At 36.6% G+C, this 5,774-nt stretch overlaps 1 pseudogene; it reads right to left on the bottom strand.

The window, feature by feature from the left end:
• Positions 1-5,445: 5,445 nt before the first annotated feature.
• Positions 5,446-5,544, bottom strand: LOC132315386 (small nucleolar RNA R71; annotated as a pseudogene).
• Positions 5,545-5,774: the final 230 nt, after the last annotated feature.

Here is a 5,774-nt window from a genome sequence, read left to right on the forward strand (position 1 = left end):
CATGGTCTGACACAATGCAATTGGTCCTAGTGAACATATTGAATTTGAATATTTCTGTGTGGTGTAGGAGTTTAGTGACTAATGGGAAGTGTATCGATAATTGAGTACAAACGGTTACTACTCCACCATTTTTTCGTGGCCTTGCCAACGGACAAGAGCACAATTTCAAATGATGAATTCTGCAGGCCAATATCTCAGGTGGACACTGAAATATTATGTCACCTACGTAAGGGTGTTAAGCTGGGATTTGATGAAGAAATGTTCAGGTCTTACCTTGGTTTTGGCTGTCTCAAAGATATTTTGGAGTTTGAGCTTCAGAAGCGATATAAAGAAGCTACAACAGCAACTCTGGCTTTGCTTGAACAACATTGCAAGAAAGTCACTATTGAACTAGCCAGAATGGACTTTAAAATAGAGGCCAATTATGATGTTCCATATCTTCGAAGATCTGCATGCTGCTTCTATCTGCAACCTTGTGGTGGGTAATAATAGACAATTTACTATTTTAAGCCTCATAAATATACTTAACTTTGCTGTTTAATGGGATAGGTAATATTGAGTTGTTGAACTCCAAACTCTCTTGTAAACCATGTCATTTTGAGAGTGTAAATTGGTGTGTGTCAAGCACTAGTCGCAATAAAGATGTAGTCTGGCGAAGTTTGAATTTATAGAATGCCACTATCACTACTAACTATAAATATAGTAAGAGTGAGTAGGGATCGTCCCAAGGGAAATTGGAGTGTATTATGCTTGGAAATCAAGGTCGGATTAGTAGGTCGAGTGATCAAAGATAGTTTGTTGGTTGGATTAAACTACAATTTAACACTAAACAAATGCAATAGAGAACAACTAAAGTAAATAAGGTGTAGAGAATAAAAGGGAGGAGTCTTGGGTTATAGAGTTCATCACTAAGCATTACTTTCATGGACATTCAATATTTGATAAATTAGGGGGATTATGTATTGTAAATGAAAGAGTGTGCCAATGATTGAAATATTAGCTTGGATGGCCAAGTAAGCATACATTGTCTAGCCAATTTAGTGAATAGCACAACATATCAAATTAAGCCATTAATCCTTCCATAAGCCCACAATCAATGCACACTCAACAAATTAGAGATATATACTACTTGCATTCATAAGTATGAAATATCAAACACCAAGTATGGATTGTCCACCTATCTAAGAAAGTAAGGCAACTACACTACAGCTAAACTAGTGACATGAAAATTAAACTAATTAAACTAAGGTTATGGCATAATCCATCAAAAAATATGTATGAACCATCAAATTAACTACAAGAGTATTCCATTTAAGCACAATGCCTTAACCATCACTAGATTCATAATATTAACACACATAGACATGCATCAATGTCACAAAATCAAGAAATAAACACGTGAACATCCATTCTAGCGTACATAGACATATGAATAGAATTAAATGATCAATTGAAAGTATTAAACTACATAAATCAGTGTAGAAACAAGATTCATTTATAAATCAAAGGTCAAGATAACATTACAACACTAATCCCTATTAATTACAAAACATCAAAGTTTAGGAGGCGTGCTTAGGGCTATCTCTAGCCCCAAGAGATGATTTAGCCACTCATTGATGTTGTTATCCAACCCTCAAGGGCTATCTCCATGGTATAGCTCATCTTCCTCCTTGGTAAAACCCTAGACGAGAGAAAGAACTTTCCCAATTTGTGTATTTCTCTCTCTAATCTTTAGCCAAGTCTCTCACTCTAACCAAATCCTCTTACTCAAAATAGCCAAAATCCTTATATAGATGGCTCAAAGGTCACACCCAAGATCAACCCTCGTGTACTAGGACCTCTAAATGATTGCACCACGAGCACATATTTAATTTGGCTTGAAATCAACTTTTCTTGCAACTTGAGGCAGTTCGATCGATCACGAGGTTGTTTCGATTAATCGAACTAAGGCGGCCCCTTTTTGGAATAAAGACAAGGCTATGATGTTTTTGGGATATTTTGGGAAAAGGAAAAAAGTTTTAGGTGAGGATAAGATCAAAGGGGTTCGATCGATCGAAGGAAATGTTGGATCGATCGAAGAAGATATTTTGCTGAGGATAAGGACAAAAGGCTCGATCCATCTTGGCACGGTTGAAACGATCACGGTATGATCGATCGGGAATGCTGTTTTCCACCACTTTGCCTCCACTTTGCTCATTTCTTCCATTGAGCTTGAGATTGCATCTTTTATGCTCTAATTTAGTTTAAATGACTTATTTCAGGAATAAGTGCCTGAAAAGGGAAATAATATAAAATTAGACTAAAATGGAAAAATAAGATAGAATAAGGTCCTAGAATGTTTGATGAGCGTTGAAAAGTGCGCATTTAAACCCCTTAAGCTTAGGTATTTTAGAACCTTTATCTATTTTATTTTCCCACTTTAGATTGATTTTGTATTATTTTCATTTTCAGGTACTTATCCCTAAAATAAGCTAACTCAGCTAAATAAAAGCATAATTGAAGCAATCTTGAGATGAATCAAAGAAAGGAGCAAAGTGGGAGCAAAATGAAGCAAGTGGTGGAAATTCAGCAAGTTCGATCGATCTCAAAAAATATTCGATTCGATCGAAAGTTCATTGATCTCAGCATTTTAAGATGGATCCAAGTTCTTTTGTCCTTATCCAAAGATCCCACAAAGTTCGATCGATCCAACTTTCTTCCGATCGATCGAAAAGATTTCATCTTATTCACTTGTACAACCCTACCTACCAAATTTGTCTCTTTTCCAAAAATATCATCAAAATATCTTAGATTTGTTATTATCCAAAAAGGCGCAGCCATAGAAGATCGATCTAGCTTAAATTCGATAGATCTCAGCCATGTTCGATCGATCTCACCATAAGTTCGATCGATCGAACTTCCCAAAGCCTGAGAAAATCTAATTTCCAGCTCATTAAAAGTTGTCTCATATCCAATCATTGGAAGAAATATTGGTGTACGAGCCCAGCTCATTGGGGGTGATATTTAACCTACCTATATAAAGAACATGAACCATTCTTGAAAAAGGAAGATATACTTGAGAGTAGATACATACATTAGAGACACAATTTCCATATTCTTAGTGAGGAAGAAAAGAAAAAAGGAGGCTAGAGACACAAGTTTGCAATTCTTCCATCAACCAAGAAGTGGAGCAATCTCTACCATGGGGTTAGCCCTTGAGGGTTGGAAGACACCATCCATGAGTGGCTAGACATCCTCTTGGGGCTAGAGTTAGCCCTAAGCATTCTTTCTACATCTTGATTTATGTATTTTTGAGGGGATTTGTATTCTGATAGATGTTTTGACATATTTATATACATGGATCTTATTTATTCAATGATTTGTGTGGTTTAATGCTTCCAATTGATCATTTCATTCTATCCATAAGTCTATGTATGCTAGAATAGATGTTCATGTGTTTGTCTCTATTTCTTGTATTATTGATACATGTCTATGTGTATTAATGCTATAGATCTAGAGATTATCAAGACATAGTGCTTAATGGAATGCTCTTGTGGTTTATTTGATAATTCATACTCATTTCTTGATGGATTGTGCCTCTCCCTTAGTTTAATTAATTTAATTTCATGTCATTAGCTTAATTGTAGTGTAGTTGTAGTTTAGATGTTAAATGGGAGGACAATTCATGCTTGTTGTTTGATGTTCCATACTTATGAAAGCAAGTAGCATATATCTCTAACCTTGTGATGTGTTTGGATTGTGAGCTTAAAGAAAGGATTAATGGCTTAGTTTGATATATTGTGCTATCCACCATATTGCTTAGACAATATATACTTAATTTGTCATCCATGCTTGTTGAAACAACCACACACTTATACTATGTTGCAATACATGTTCTCCCCCTCATTAATCATTCATTAAGGGTGTAGAAAAGCTATGTTTTGTGGTGATCTCTAAATCCCAAGATCTCTCTCTCATTTTCTCCCTATTACATTTAATTGTTTACTTTAGTTTAAATTGCATCTTAGTGTAATTCAACCACCAACCAATCTTTTGATCACTTGACCTACTAACCCTAATCTCGATTCCACAACCTAATAGGACCCACCAATCCCTTGGGACGATTCCTACTCGCCCTGACTATATTTTTAGTGAAAGGTAGTAATGTCAATTTCTAAATGTAAAACTTGGCCACATTCATCATAGCCTTACACCACTATCTTTTGGTGCACACACTTGGATTGATTGACGATAATAACCAAGTTTTTGGTGCCGTTGCCGAGGATTGATTGAAGGCAAATTCGTATTTGTGGAATCAATTAGGAATTAGTACTCTTTTGATCATGTCTTTACTTTGTTTTCATTTTCATTTTGGTTACTTATTGTGTTGGTTCTTGTTTGACTAGGTGCATTGAAAAGAAGGTGAGCAAAAGAGCATTTCAAGCAAGGAGCTAAGGAAAAGCAAGGAAAAAGCTAAGATCTAAAAATTTTGCAAGGCTAAAATTGAAAATTTGAAGTGCTAAAGGACCCTTTGTGAGCTCTTTCTCAACTCAACCTCTAATTAAATCGTCGGCCCGTGTGGAGGCTTGTATTTCAATTCTTAGATAAATCGTGAGCCTATATGGAGGTAATTTATTTTTCTTTGCATATTGTTGATAGCGTGGGAGTATGGGATCATTGTATGTGGAGGAAGTTTGTTGATTGTTGATTTGTTACGAAAGTGAAGTATTTGTTCATTGCTTGTTACTTGTTGTGTCTTGTTGTGCATGTATGGTCGTAAATCATTGAAACCTACTCTTGTCCCTCTAAATTTTCATCTTGAATCCGTTGTTCAAAACCTTAAGGGAAGAGGAAATTCTAGTCAATCCATTTCATCAATGGAAGGACATAATGAGGACCATATGGAGGACCTTGGTCACATAGACAAACAAGGCATCCTCCACCCCAATGTGCATCATGATAACGTGCAAGTACCATTAGGCATGCCGAGGCTATTCATCCACCCACCACAACAACAAGGCCAAGTTCCATTAGGAATGCCAAGGCAATCTATGCTCCACCACCTCCCATCATTCAAGGCAATCAAGGTGCCCATGTTGTACCTCCAATTGCTAATCCTCCCCTTACTTTAAGAGATCACTATGTGCTTAATGAATACAATACACCCACATGCATTCAATTGCCACCATTTAGACCACAAACCATTCAAATGCTTCCTAACTATCATAGACTTCCAAGTGAAAAACCTTACAAGTATTTGGATGAGTTTCTTGAAGTATGTTCCACTGTGAGATACATGGACATGCCGGAAGAGGTCTTAAGGCCTAAAATTTTTCCATTCACCCTTAAAGACAAGGCAAAATATTGGTTTAACAATCTTAGGCCTTTTTCAATAACTTCTTGGGCAGAAATGCAACAAGAGTTCTTGAAGAAGTACTATCCGATTTATAAGACCAATGCCATGAGAACCTCAATTCGAGAGTTTTCACATAGGGATGGGGAAACGTTGCATGAGGCATGGGAAAGATTCAATGAATTGCTTAGGAAGTGTCCACATCATGACATGCCCAAATGGCAGTTAGTTCAATATTTCGTTAATGCTTCCATAGGTGGCTCTTTCATTGATAGGCATGAGGATGACGTGCGGCGTCTTTATGAGAGCATGAGTGAAAATTCTTTGCATCAAACTTTATCTTCTAATAATGGTAGGAATTCAAGTGGAAGGAAGAGTGGTGGCTTACATCAAGTTGACCATTCCAATGAAATAGCCGCCGAGATGAAATCCTTATCTCAAA

The sequence above is a fragment of the Cornus florida genome, unplaced genomic scaffold, assembly GCF_030987335.1.
Source record: "Cornus florida cultivar Cherokee Brave unplaced genomic scaffold, ASM3098733v1 CherokeeBrave_3.0.0_Hap2_Chr06, whole genome shotgun sequence".
In the NCBI taxonomy this organism is placed as follows: domain Eukaryota; kingdom Viridiplantae; phylum Streptophyta; class Magnoliopsida; order Cornales; family Cornaceae; genus Cornus; species Cornus florida.